The sequence below is a fragment of the Rattus norvegicus genome, chromosome 4 (assembly GCF_021556685.1).
Source record: "Rattus norvegicus strain SHRSP/BbbUtx chromosome 4, alternate assembly SHRSP_T2T, whole genome shotgun sequence".
Taxonomy (NCBI): Eukaryota; Metazoa; Chordata; class Mammalia; order Rodentia; family Muridae; genus Rattus; species Rattus norvegicus.
The window spans coordinates 122,922,555-122,937,962 of record NC_141537.1 but is presented as its reverse complement, the minus strand read 5'-3'; positions in this window follow the sequence as shown (position 1 = coordinate 122,937,962).

Here is a 15,408-nt window from a genome sequence, read left to right as displayed (position 1 = left end):
TTTAATAAAACAGGATCCCTATCTCAGAGTGTACATGTTGTGTGCAAGCACATGCACACATGTTGTGTAAATGGATGTATGAGCTTCCATTGAAGCAAGAGTCTGCACATATACACATGTGTGCTGTGTGCATGTATCATATATGTGCATCATATGTGGTGTGTGTGTCTTTCAGTAGCTCAGAAACCCCACCTTGGGCATAGCTCACCATCCCCGTTCCACTATATGGTTCTGAGGAGCTGGCATAAGCATCAGAGGCGATGGACCTTGCTATTGAAAATCTCTAGAAGGTCACGAGTCTCAATGTGGGTCAATCAGCAGTGTCCCTCTGACAATCTACCTTTGGAGATGAATCAACTGTCACAGAAACCAGTCTTTTGCTTATGTGGGAGAGACCTTGTCTCCACCTGTGTTGCAGAAGCCCAGTGTCTTGTGTCCCTTAGTGCTTCAAACATGTGTGTCCTCTGGCTGTATGATCCCAGGTGTTTGACCTTTTCCCATTAACAACTGTTCTGCATCTGTAGGGTGCCTACCATGAACCCTAGCCCTAGAGTTGGTAGTCAGGGCCTGTGTCATACAATTTACAAGCTATGGTGACACTATTCCCAGGGACATGTGAATTTACCCCAGATGGGGAACTGATAATAAACCAGACTCCAGCTTAATAAATCAATGTGTTTATTGGAGTTACCTACAGGAGTATGGGTGAGGAATTACTTAAAGGAGCAGAAGGGACTCAAAGACATTTATATCACCAAAACCCCAGCATGGATGGCAGCTCATGAAATCTAGAAACCTGCAGCACATGGCACAGCATGTAGACAAGTTGATAGGTTGGAAATGTCACCTTCAGGTGGCTCAGGATGTCTGTCCTCTGCTAGGCAGTTCAGCTTGTTTGAGATTGTCTCTCTGCCTTTCATAAATACCTGGGGAGAAAAAGCCTAGTGAAGCTGGTCAGTTTCAGGGACTTCCTAAAGGCTTTAAGTTGTTTACTTTCTGAGCTTAATGGGTTTCTCAGTAGGATGGGATGGAAGTTTAACTCAGAGAAAATCACAACAGAACATATGGACTGGGGAGGGAAAAATCACCTATTTTCCTGCAGATAATGGCAGTTTTTGCCATATGCTCAATCAGGGTATGGGGCAGAAGCTACCCAGCTGCCTACTAGGTGACTGGCTGGGCAGGGTAGTGACCATAGGAACCCAGTGACTGGCTAGCTATTTCTGACTGCCTAGGAAGCATACAGAGAGAAAGCAACAAAATGCAGGCTGTGAAATCTAAGATGGGTGGAGGAATTATAGGGCCTCACTGCATCCTGAAGCAATCTCGTTTCCTTTGTAGCTACAGGGCTGATCTGGCTGAAAACGAGACTCACAATTTGATCACACGGGTGCACAGTGACAATGTCGATTGAATTTGCAGCTCTGACAGATGTGTTTTATAAAGGCCGGGGCACTGATCAGAGAGGAGCAGGATGCCAGGGCATGTTATTGAACTTGGATGAGTCTGAAAAACAGCTGCTTCTTGCTGTCTGGAGCGATGAGCCTCTCCTTTCCTGAGAAGCCCATGAGGAGTTCACAGGAGCTAGTTCCCCAGGAGAACATTGAGTCTCCTCTGCCTGAGCTGCCGTCCCGTCCCTGTGCTCTGGGACACTTGTCTCAAAGGAGATCATTATGGTACCATGGGAATTTTTCCACCACTCACTGATAGAGAAAAAAAAGACACAACCCCAGTTTGCTGATGCTTTTGTTTGGTCTAGCAAGGCTTCCAGACCAGCAATTCATGAAGATGAGGTCAGTTTGGTTGGGTACAGATCCCAACAGAGGTGTGCCTTTTCATGTTCATGGGGAGTGGGACTTGGACTTGGGGAGGGGGGTGAGCTTCCCAAAAGAAGCAGAATGTCAGAGAAGACAAGCTAGACTTGGTCCACGGCCTGTAGTTTGCCAAGTCTTGATACTCAGTAGACTCAGTAGTGGAGCAGGCAAGGAAGGTTCCACGGGGTCTGGATTTCGACCTGTGACCCACAGGGTGCTGTTCTATCCATATGCAGACTGTTGAGTTTGGAATCGAGGGGAGAAGCAAGAACAAGTGAGGTGATATATTTGTCATTGGGGCTTCATCCCCAGGGCTCTGGCACTGCTTAATTAGACACTGAGTGAGGTAACCCAATCACAGAAAAACACACACAATATGCACTCATTGATAAGTGGATATTAGCCCAAATGCTCGAATTACCCTAGATGCACAGAACACATGAAACTCAAGAAGGATGACCAAAATGCAAATGCTTCACTCCCTCTTTAAAAGGGGAACAAGAATACCCTTGGCAGGGAATAGGGAGGCAAAGTTTAGAACAGAGGCAGAAGGAACACCCATTCAGAGCCTGCCCCACATGTGGACCATACATACACAGCCACCAAACTAGATAAGATGGATGAAGCAAAGAAGTGCAGGCTGACAGAAACCGGACGTAGATCTCTCCTGAGAGACACAGCCAGAATACAGCAAATATATAGGCGAATGCCAGCAGCAAACCACTGAACTGAGAACGGGACCCCCTTTGAAGGAATCTTAGAAAGGATTGAAAGAGCTTGAAGGGGCTTGAGGCCCCATATGAACAACAATGCCAACCAACCAGAGCTTCCAGGGGCTAAGCCACTGGACTAACCCTGGGCTCCAACTGCATACATAACAATGAATAGCCTAGTAAGGGCACCAGTGGAAGGGGAAGCCCTTGGTCCTGCCAAGACTGAACCCCCAGTGAACGGGATTGTTGGGGGGGTGGTAATGGGGGAAGGATGGGGAGGGGAACACCCATCTAAAAGGGAAGGGGGAGGGGCTACAGGAATGTTTGCCTGGAAACCGGGAAAGGTAATAACAATTGAAATGTAAATAAGAAATACCCAATTTAATAAAGATGGAGAAAAAAAAGAACTGAGTGAAACACGTGCACATTATCCCACTTAATAGAGGGAAAATATTTGACAAAATCTAATCTCTTTTTATGATATAAAAATAAAAATCCAACGGGGGGGGGGAAGACATGCTTCCAACAGGGGGAGCAGTGGCTCCCCTGGTGATGCACCTGGGGTTTACACATTCTGAGACAACAAAGGAAGAGAGGAATAACCGTTTGTATTGGTTGTAGGGAACAGATCTGTCTGTCAAAGGGACATGGGTGATAGGGGCCATGGGGGCTGGGGCTGGAATCTCTATGGTGACCTCCATGGATCTTTGGTGATAAAGGGCTGTGGAAGAGACAGCATCCGGAGGAGGCTGGAGGGGAGGCTGGTTGGTTTCACTGTTAGTGAAGAGCCACAGCAGGGGGGCTGACTGGAATCAAAGGGAACTTAAAGCAGGGAGAAGAGGGAAGGAAAGAACTCCAGTTGCACAATCTGGGAGTGTAACCGTGCTATCTCCCCCTTCGTAGGATGGGTTTACTCATGAATGTTTCCACACATCTTCTCTGTCCCTTGTTCTTAGTGTAGGCATTTAACATTTAACCAAATGCCAGAGAGTATCCAGGCTGCATGGTAACTGGACTGAAAGCAGGGTCCCTGTTGCCTTTGGGGGAGAGGCGAGGACGTTCTCATGTGTCCAGGAGATAGCTACAAATAGGACGTGCAGGGGCTGCTCTCGTTTGGGAGAACAAGGATGTGGCTGGGTTCTGAGGGTGTGGTCTAAGCTCCCCCTCTTTAAGGCTGGAAGAGTGGAAGCTGTGTTTTCTGGGTTTGTTGCAAGCTGGTATGCCAGTGTGAGCCAATGAAGCCACTTGGAGGGACAGCAGAGAGAGGCAGCTGCGGTAGTCCGGCCCCAGGTACAAAGCAAGAAGGCTCTGGTTCTTTCTTTGGTGGTGGGATGGGCTCTGGCCCCAGCGCAGAGGCTGCAGTACTGTTCATCACAGAAGCAATGCCACGGTTATTCCTCCAGCCAGCGTGGGCCTGAGCAGCCCTGTGCTCTCTCCCATCTCAGCCCTGTGTGTGGAACCTCCTTTCTTAGCTGTTTGTTGTGCTACTAGGGATGGAATATGCCCTCCCCGCAAAGCTCAGGTGTCAGAGATTCCATCCCCTGACTTACATGCTAATGATGTCTGAGATGCAGTCTCTGGGAAGTGGCTGGGTGTAAAGGAGGTCAGGAAGAAGGAGGGCTCCAAGGCGACACCAGCAGAATGGGAGTGGCCTGAGCTTGAATGATGCTCTGCCTCCCATGGGATGCCTTGTGTCATGTTTGTGTAACTGAGGTCTTTGCCAAATGTCACCAGATGCCAGCACCATGCTCTTGGACTTCCCAGACTCCACAACCCTGAGCCAAATAAACTTTCTTCTTTATGAATCAGTCCCTCTTGGGCATATTCTTATACCAGTAGGAAATGGCCTGAGATTTATGCCTGGGGTGCTATAGCAATCGCTATAGAATGAGACGCCCTCGGTATGCCCCAGGCTCCTGGATGTCTTCTTAGGTACATTTCAGCTTTTTGGCTTTTCTGAGTGTGACCCTTTGCAAGAGAGTTGGGGGGAGCTGCTCTGCTTTCTAAGTGCTGATGGTGAGTGTGTTGATTTCAGACAGGGCTCTTGGCCTCAGCTCCTTCACAGCTGAGGCAGACAGTTCTTGCTGGAGGGCTGTCCTAGGACTTCTTCCAGAAGCCAAAGTGATAGTCAGCAGTGTGACAGATGCTCTAGGGCCCTTGTGACACTCTCCCTTGGAGCAAGAGGCACTGGGTGAGAAAGCAGACACAGAGATGGGTCATTTCCCCCAAAACAGAGGTGCACAGTGGGATTGTGCTACACAAGAACATGAATAGCCTCTTAAAAATAAGGACGGTTTTTAATTTCAGAATAATACATTTTAGCTGCAGGAAATGCAGACAATGCAAAAATACAGAAAGCAGAGAGAGTGCTGGCCCCATCCTATTGTGGCAGCCAGAGACACCATTCCCGGCGTTTCACTTTATGATCTGCTGTGTCCGGTGCATATAAATAGATGTATTTTCTATTTTCAACAAAAAGGAGATTATGGCACGTAACTGTTTGGCGCTGCCCTGTCTTCACTTAAGGACACAGCCTGACCATCTTTTCATATCAGGCATACAATTTTACAGTACCCCTTCCCCGGGCTGTTGATTGTGACGGTTGCGATTGACGTGGTCTCTGTCATTCTTTAAAACACGTATTTGTATCGCATAATTAATGCATGGTTTTTGTAGAGACTTAGAAGTGGGAATAATGTCGATGCAGGGGGAAGGTGCCAATACCCTGGGTGTACCCTGCCCGAGTTTTCTCATAGAGACGGACTTATCTTTGCACGTGTTATTACATCGCCTGCTCTTTTCACACAGCATTTGCACACACACTTGTGCAATGCTGTCATGGACAGACATAGAATTCCATTGTATGAAAACGGAACACACACACACACAGAGAGAGAGAGAGAGAGAGAGAGAGAGAGAGAGAGAGAGAGAGATTGACATTACAAGAAAAAGCAAAGGCAGCAATAAACACCCTTCAAGCCAATTCTTCTTTTTCAAGACAAAATTCTACAAGGGGGGGGGTCAAAGGTGAGCAGAATGGATATGGAAGATGAATTCGCCCCATAACAAGCTATGCCACTTCAGGTCGCCCGGAAGCAGAAACACCCAGCTTCACTCGCTCCCTACCCCAGGTGCAAAAGCAGTAATAATGAAGAGCCAATTTCATAGGTGAATCTGGGGGCTTGTTGTTTTAATTTGCATGTGCTTGAATACTAATGAGGCTGAGCGTTTTTCCCAAATGCTTTTTGATATTTTCATTTCTTTCATTGAAAGTTGGGGGTTCACGGTCCCTGTTCATTTTCCTATTTGTATGTTAATGTTTTCCTGTTTCTTTAATGTGTTACAAATATTAACCCTTTACCTGGGTACATATAGGAGTAATGAAATCATTTTCCCTCACCCAGTACCTCTTTTCCACTTTGTTTTTATTTTCATTTTCTTCATTCCACTTGTTTAACCCTGAAGAAGTTTAAGGTGACAGTATGGTTAAGTATTGTTGACTTTTGCTTTTGACAATATGATCTATCTGTCTATCTGTCTGTCTGTGTCTGTCTGTCTATCTGTCCATCATCTATCCATCATCCATCCACTATCTGTCTGTCTGTCCGCTTGTCTGTCTGTCTGTCTGTCTGTCTGTCTGTCTGTCTATCTATCTTCTGTTTTTTGAGACAAGATTTCTCTGTGTAGCCCTGGCTGTCCTGGCATTGACTCTGTAGACCAGGTTAGCCTCAGACTCAGAGACCTGCCTACCTCTGCCTCCCTCCCGAGTGCTGGGATTTAAGGCCTGTGGCATCAATTTTTCTTTATTTATATATTCTGACAGTTTATTTTGAAGCCTTGACTAGTCTATTCCTGAGTTGTCATTAAGAAAGGCGATATGTCAGATTCCAAGTTTCACACCTAAGCACATATGACCGTGTGCTTGTGTGCGCGTACAATGCTGTTAATAACATATTTACATTCCTTGGTAATTTCTTTTGTCTCCTCCTGCCATCAAGAGCTTGAAAAGAAGTTGTAGTTTTCCAATTAGTGTTTTTCCCAACCCCCTTCAGGACTAGAGAGGTGACTGAGCAGTTAAGAGCAATTATTTCTCTTGCAGAGAACCTGAATTTAGTTCCCATCTCCCACATGTGGCACCTCACAACCCTTTATAACTCCAACTCCAGGGGAGCTGCAAGCCTCTACTGTCCTGTATGGATACTGCACTCATGTGCTCACACATACATGGGCACATACACATAAACAGAAATAAACCTAAAAATAAGTTTCCCTTTCCTTGGAACGTATTGTAGTTTGGTATATAGGATCTCATGGCCGTTTGGGCCCCCTGCTCTGTGGGATGCTTCCTATCATGCGCTACTGAACCTCAAGTGAATACTTGACCCACAGGTTCCTTCTGATCCTTTATGCTGGTTTGTTTCTATCTTCTATAACTTTGCATTAGAAAGATCTCACATGAATGGTACTTACTCTGTTATCGTCTGACTCCTCATGGAAAGATGGGCTCTTTAGTTAGGTAGTTATTGTAAAACAGCGTGTCAGGCACTTACTGTAATTAATAGTTCCACTATTCATCTGTCTCCTTACTCCAGGTTTCTTCTTTCCCAGTGACAGATTCTATGGCCATCTTCTTGCCTTTACATTTTTTAAGAGTTATTTTATTATTTTATGTGTATGGGTGTGCTCCCTGCTTGCTTGTGTATGCATTCATAGTGTATATAGAGGCCAGTAAATGGAGGTTTCGAGATGTCACAAGAGTGGCTAGGAATAGAACCCAGGTCCTCTGGAAGAGGAACAGCCTGTGCTCCTAACCACTGAGTCATCTCCCCAGCCCTGCATCTTCTTGGCTTGCAATGGACCTCAGAGAGTTGCTAGGTTTATGTGTTCATTTTTCCCCCATCCCTTCAGATTCCTGTTTTAGACCTTGTGCTTCTAGTTTCCACAGCCAAGAACAAAACACAGTTTTTCAGAGGCCTCCTATTGAAGACTCTCACTAGAGTACATCCTGACTGACAGACTGTACCTTCTTCTGCTTGCGACACATTGTCTCCCTTATATGCCCAGGGGTGTGCTGGCCTCTGATAGGGATGGTGCCAGCTCCTGACAGAGGCTTGTATGCTGACATGGACACCTGTCTCCTGGGAATACTTATTGACAAGCTGTACTCCAATGCAACCAGTTATTTGATGGTCCGAATGGTAAATTGGGACATATGAGGTTGCATCAAAGGGACCTTTTTGTTATTATATTGGTGTAGACAGGATCAGAGAAAATCTCAAGGGTCACTGAAATACCCAGAAATCAGCAGCTGTTGCCACCTCCCACTGAAAGGCGGAGGGTCGGGGGAGGCAGTGCTGACCCAGGGGAGGGACAGGCTTGTTCCAAGAGAATGACAGCAGCTATAGGGGATCAGGAAGAGGGAGCTAGGTTGAGAGAGTGCCACATGACTTTTCTTGGGGAGATATGAAAAAATAAATGAATCTTCACCCCAGACAGGACACCAGTAACCAACCAGAGAGAGGATTCCAGCCAAATCTAGTTTGGTGAGTCATGGAGTTTATTGGGGTCACTCACAGGGTGTGAATGAGAATTTACTTACAGGGGTATAGAAGAAGGGCTACTTCTGAGAGCACGGCTGACTCAAAGATTACCCCAGCATGGGCAAGTGCTCATGAGACCCCAGCGCAGCCTGCAGGCAGCTCCTCTGAGGGTCTCCCCTTCCCAGTCACAGTTAGCTACCTTATGAATCTTGTAAGTTGGAGAGTCTAGTACAGCAGTCCTAGAGACTGACCCTTGGAGGAAATGTTTCAATTCCACTACACAGCTACATGAAAAAGGGGAAGCTTTGTTCCTCATTCTGCTCCATTCCAGTTCTGGAGGTGGCCCTCAGTATCACGGGGACACCAAACTGATCAGTGGTCAGCAGAGTCAAACAGTCATCCTTGGGGACACTGGAAGGTGTTGAGAAGGATGAAAAGAAGCCAGCCAAGGGTAGCTTCAGAAAGCAGATAAATAGCAGTGTTGTGTTTCTGCTTTCTCCTGCATCATGTGGGGGTGGAGGGATATCTGCTGTAGCTTCCGGTACCCTACATTCATGTGACAACATCCAGCCGTAGAGCACAGAGGTGTGAATACCATAGTCTTCCTGAGTCGCACTGTCTTGTGCTTCTGACAACCCCAGCTAACTTAGAAGGCTATTAGACAGGTCCCCTGACCAACCAAGAGTGAAGGTGACAGGTTCAGGCTGTCCCAGCCCAGGCCTTTGCTGGATACACCAGGTTCTCTTGCCCACCCCTGTCTGGTTCATGTTCCACGAGCGTCATGGGGTTAGTTGGCCTCAGTCGTCCTCCTGCTTCATCTGTCTGCGGGATCTGAAATAGCTGGCCACTCCCTGAGTCTTTAGAGATGCATTCATGCTCCCAGCCTTTTCTACAAATCAGATGTAGAGCCCTAGAACCACTGCAAGAGCCGCCTCCCCTCTATCACTGCTACTTTTCCCAGCCACAGCCCTGGGGCAGCATTGCAATGAGGCATAGGAGCTTAGAGTCTGTTCTTCAGCTCGGATGCTGTGGAGACACGTGGTGTGGACAGGCAGCGCAGCCCTTCATGGTGTGGAACTGTTTTCCTAGTCAGGAACTTCAGGTGCATGTGCACGTGTGTACACACACACACGCACACACACACACACACACACACTGCCTTTTGAATCATGTGCTTTCTTGACTTCCGAGAGGCCTCCTCCTCCCCACCCTCCTCTTCTGGTTTCTTTCATCTCCTTGACCTTCTATTGAGAGCCTTAGGGCTTGAGCAGAGCCCGCTCTTGTACTGGTTATGGGGTTACTCCAGCGTCACGACTTCAGTCACCTCCTAGAAACCAACAACTTCCATTTCTAAGCGCTTCCCATACCCTCCAGCACCTACCTATCACATAGACCGTCTCGTGCTGCTGTAACAAACAGGTTAAGGGGCCTCAGCGATGCCAGTTTACCCTTCTTCGGTGCTCCAGGTTGGATGTCCTAGAGTCAAGGTGTTGACACTCTGGAAAGGAAGAGGAATCCATTTCTCAAAGCTCCATGTTCCCTGGCTAATAGACTCACTCTTCTAGTCTTCAGATCGTGGTGACATCTTTTAGGGGTCACAAGCCAGACAGAAGTAGCTAAGAGAACCTGGCATGTTCAGCAGAAGCAATGGATTATAGCTGTCATGGCCACCAGAGTCATCTACCACCAATGCCTTTGGGGTGCCATGACTCTGTCTCTCCTACCTCCTTCCCACAGTGCCTTGGGGATGACATGAGGGTCCACCTGGGTCACCAAGAACCACCTCTCTACCTAAGGGTCTCCTTTCTGTAACCATACCAGGAGCTCTTCCCCTTTTTGCCATGCAGCACAACACATCTGGGGATTGGGATATGAACATCTCTAAGGACATTTATCTATGCAGAACATGCGAACAGAACTCTAGACTTGCCTTCCTTACAGCACTTCCTGTGGGCTCACCGCCTCAGACTTCAGTCATGCTCAGCCGTGTTCCTCTCCCCTTCATCTTCTCATGATAACCTTCCAGAGGAACCTGGTGACTGTCCTCTGAACCATGCCCATGTCCCCGACCTGCTGCCCAGTTCTGAATGTCTCATTCGATGGCAGACCTCCAGCCTAGGCTGAGACCCTCTGTCTTACTGGTCTTATAGTTGGCACACCCTCTCCCTGGCAGGGTACATGGTAGCACTCTTGCTTCTTTTCGTCCTGGCTGAGTACACCCCAGGTACCTGCCCTGCCCTTCCCAGATCTCCTCTTCTGGAATTCAGTTTTTTTCATCTGGCTCCCACTGCTTTCTGGCCCCAGTGTCATGGGCTGTAGGGCCAGTGAGCTTCTTACCTGTGTAGCTCAAGTGGGTAGAGTCCGGCTTCACCCTAGGCTCCAGGCTTCATTGGCTGATCAAGTGAACATGAGGCAGAAGCGAGCAGAAGCTCAGCAGTGCCGGGAGGAGGAAGGTGATTTTCCCTTAGGTGTGGGATTGGGCCCCAAGGCGGAAGGATGGTCCCTGATCTAGGCTCCAGGTTGTTTCCCTTCAGCTGGGTGGGGATTGGGTGTGGAAAGCCTGGAGCTGGGAGATGGGTGCATTCGGAGGCTGAACCAGGCAAGAGGACCAAGTGTACACGCTACAGAGCTTTGATGTCAGCGGCTGGCTCTTGACTATGAGGAGAGTGGTCCTTCACTTGGGCTGTGTTTGTGAGCTTTGTGTGTATGCATGGATCTATGTGTCCTGAAGAAAGTTCCAGTCACTGTTTATGTGTATGATTGTGAGCTTCTGGGAGTCTCTGGGGATGTCATTTGTGTACATGATTGTGTCTTTGGGTGCCCACACACACACATGCATGTGCGTGTGTGCACGCGTGCGCGCGTGCGTGCGTGCGTGTGTGTGTGTGTTTGTGTATCTTTATCTGCCTGTGTCTGTTTCAGAGGCTCTGTATGTGTATGTTCCCAGGTGCTTCATGAGGAGGTGTTTGATGTCTGTTATCCGGTTATCTGGTACCTTTTAGTCTGGATTTTCATGCATGTATATAAGCATGCCTATGTCCATGCGTGAGTATGTGTGTGGGGCTGTGTCCTGCTGTGTGCCAGCATGTTCCAATGGGTCTGGGTATCTGTATATGTGTTAGTGTATAAGAGACTTGGTGGCATTAGAATAGTCATGTTTGTGCATCTAGGTGTAGCTGCCCCAGGCATGTGTAAAGGCTCCTTTTCAACCACCCAGCGCTGCTTCTTTGCAGCATTCCCTGAGAGGGGAGTCCGTGTAGCTCTTACTGGTGATCCCTGTGTCCCAGCTAGGCCAGGTAAAGCAGAGCAGGTGGTCTAAAGCTGGTCTGAGGAGTAAGCACACCCTTGGTCCAGCATGTCCTCCTGTCACCAAAGTCCTGTGTCCCAGCCCAAGCTGGAAATCAGCCAGCCCAAGGACTCTTGAGCCCAGCACCCTCCTCTGTCCCACACTGTCACCAGGGCCACTTGCTCGGGTTAACTGATGGCAGTGAAAAACCCATTAAGCGCCTGCTTCTCCCAGCCATTTGCTATCGTGAGGCAGCCTGGCTGACACACGCTGGCTCTTCTTCATATAATTGGAGAAAGTTTTCCCATCACCCCGTTCTCTGTGTGGCAGCGCTGGCCCTCTTGGGCCCCTCTCTGCCATCACGCGGGCTCTTCTCTCCTCCTTCAGAGGCTGACCTAATTTCCACTCTGTCATTTTCTCCTCCACGCTGTGTCAGTTTCCCTAGGAGCTCCCAGGAACCCCAGTCCCAGCTAGCCATCTGCTCCTTCTTTCTCCTCTCTGGAGGGGATGCTTAGCCATCTCTGGGGGAGGCAGGAGCAGCCGTGCTGTGTACTAACCCTGACAGAAGGCACATGGTAAGGCATTGGAACTCAGACCTGTCCGGGCAGGGTAGCCTCATTTTAGATAAGAGCAGGCCCTAATGCTGGATGCTGGACACCCGGACGGCTGCTTCTGCAGAAGTGGGCAGGTTGACTCCTAGCATGCTACATCCCTGACTTCCCTGTGTCCCTTCAGCAAGCTCTGAACCTCTTATAAGAGCACCCTGCCCCACCCCAGACCTTTCTTCCAGGTTCCCATTGCCACGGAACCTGTGCCAGTGCAGCATTCCGGCCAGCCCCGTGGACTCCACTCTGTGTGAGGATTTGGCACGTCTGAATGAGACCAAGCTCTGGGGAGCACATGAGTAGTACCCCCACCCAGAAGAGGAGCAGTGTCCCTCTCAGAGCCCCTGGCCAAGAATCCAGGCCGGAGCCTCAATACACACAGCCTCATGAATGGAGAAGCCAGGCCTGCCTTGGATCATCTGCTTCTCTTGTGAGCTGGAGACAGAGCCACTGCAAGCTCAGTCTTATCCTTGGAGTCCCTGGTAGGTGGAACCCCAGGGTGCAGGTTGCTCGAGACTGATGATGTGATCATTCGTGGTGTTTAACTCTAGTCTCCCTGATCCCTAACCCTAATCCAACCTTGCTGGATTTGGTCTGAGTTCCCATTGGTCATGGTGTTTTATAGCAGTAATAGAAAGCAAACTCTAATTTACTTCCGTTTATAACTAACAGTCCATCATGAATGGAAGTCAGAGCCAGCATCCAAGGCAGGAACCCCGGGGCAGGAGCTGAAGAGGCCATGGAGGAACACTGATTGCTGGCTTACCCCTCAGGCTGACATCCAGGTACATTTCTTAGGCCTCCCAGGACTACCTGCCCAGGGGTGCCACCACTCATAGTAAACAGGGCCTTTGTACACTGATCATTTAGAAAATGCCTCACAGATTTGCCCACAGGCCAACCTCACAGAAGCATCTTCTTGGTTGAGGTTCCTCTTTCCAGATAACCCTAGCTGTGTCAAGCTAACCAAACTATCAGGTCACCAGGCCTTAAGTAACTTGCCACAGCCCTGCCCTGCCTTCCACAGCCATGTCTCCCGAACCCCCGCCTCTTTTCATAATTACAGACACTGCAGAACACCAGCTATAGATACTGTAGAAAGACTACGGTACCTTCCTGGGCTCCCAACGCTAATCAGCTGGGGCTGACCCGTCCACCTAGGTGAACAGCAGCCAGATGAGAGAGGAGCCTATGTCAAGCCAGCAGCCTGCCTGTGGCATTCCCCAGCCACCTCACCCTCAGACTTCAGTGTCTGCGACTCTGCTATTCTATACCCCCTGCCCCCTGAGCCCCAATATCCTGCTCCTGAATCAGCCTCCAGGGAGTTTAGGGCCTGGCCCAGCCCCCAACCCCCAGCCCCAGCCAAAGGTTCTGTAGCCACACAGGGATTTCATGGGAGCTGCATGTCCCTTCAGGGTTGACACATTCCTTGTGGCATGTGGTGTCATCATTATACAGCATTCCAAAGCACATATGCTGTCAGGAGCACTGGAAGAGTTTTAATTAGTGGATAACATTCAACACTCCAGAGACTTCATAGGAAGTCATAGATGGCTGACTTCTCTGGAACCCAGTGGGAGCAGGAGTCACACGGGCGGGCAGCATGTCTGTGCTGGGTGGAATTGGTGCTTAGGCAGGATGTCCTTATGTGAGCCACAGTTTCCTGACTTCCTGCAGTGGGCTGCACCCAGGCTGGCTCCTGTCTGCACACCATACCAGTATACCCTGCTGGGTTTGTGAGGTAGCTGTTGGGTATTGCTACACCTTTGCCTCCAGTGGACTGACCTGCAAAACTGTCCATGCACACATTCCCTCCACTCCTCCCTGTGCTTAACCTTCATCACAGGGCTCTACGGTCCTTTTCCAGAAGGGGTTTACTTACTCACATTTGGAGTAGGCCCAGCCTTATGACTTGGTTTAGCCAAGGGGCACTAGAAATGTGGATAGGAACTTGCCGTCTGCAGAGGCTGCCATGGCAGGGTGAGGCAGCCGACCATGGTAGGACGATGAGAAGCTGAGGCGACAGCCAGGGAGCTTGGGAGTGAGCAATGACACTGTCTGTTAATCAAGTATGGGAGAGCCTGGCAGAGCTGGGTTAGGTCTGTACCCAGATGCCCAGAGCTTGGTTCTTTTGAGCCTTCAGCTTCGGGGCTGTGTGTCACTTGGTAAAACTAGCCGATGCCTCAGGTCAGCTGATTCTGCAACGGGGCCTGGACAAAGGAAGTCAGGGCCCCTTTTCACTCTGACCTTTTCAAGTACCTAGCTACTACCAGAGGACCCCAGGGCCCCTCTGGTTCTGTAGGATGGGGTTTTCTGTCTAGTGCAAGGTTCCTAGGAAGACTTCTGGGGGCCACGTCACCAAGGTGTGTCCTCTGCTGGGTAACACTTACTGGGTGTGCCTGTTTCCTGTTGACCTTAACTATTGCAGCTCCCACACAGCTCACATACCCGATGTTCTGTCGTCCTGTCTGTTGTCCTGTGCAGCACTCTGGCTTTCTGATACTCCGGGCACAGGCTTCTCAGACCTTCAACAAGGCCACCACCTGCCTCTCACTGTCTGTGCACGATCAGATCACATTCAGCTCTTCCAACTGTTGAGACTGTGTGGTGAGGTGTGACTTAGTAGAACAGACACTGTGAGTGACTGGAGATGTCTGCAGCAGTCCTGAGGGCCTTTGTATCAGTTGGCACCACAGGTAGTGGGCATACACAACAGGAGCATACCTGCTCATACTCACAGGCATGCATGGCACACATGAACATGCACCCTCCCATGAGCACCTGTCTTCTTAGATGCTGGGCTTTCCCTCCAGGGCAAGGCTAGCTTTGGGAGGAGGTCAGGATACCACACCTAGACCTGGGAGTACCTACCATACAGGGGACATGAGATGTTTCTAGTGACTGGTTAGAGAGGGGTGAGGGGCTGCTGGCTAAGCAGGGGTGAGACTCCATCTCCATGGACTCTCTGCTCACCCTTCTAGCCCTGAAAACATTCTATGCTGAGTGTGCTGTGTACTCTGCCAGACGTCAGTGAGCTGAGACAGAACCTGAAAGTGACAGGTGCTTCTTGGCTGCGGGCGTGCCCCAGGCTCAGGCTGAATTGGCTGTTGCAGCCCCTGTTTCCTGGGCTAATTGGGGAAGGAGAAGGAAAAGGAGGGGCCAGAGGGGAGGATGCTGAGCTCTGGGCTCAGGCTAAAAAGGCAACAAGGCTGATTTGTGAGAATGATGAGCTGGGGGTGGGGTGTGTGTGTATGTGTGTGTGTGTGTGACATAGGAAAAGAGAAACAAGAGTATGGAGAAAAGCATAGAGAGGGGGACAAAGAGACAGATGCAGAGATACAGAGGGAAAAGAGACAGGATGGGAGATAACAAGAGAGAAGAGACAGAGGAAGTAGGTGCAGGAAAGAGGAAAAAAACAAACCAAACCAAACAAACAAACAACCCCCCCAA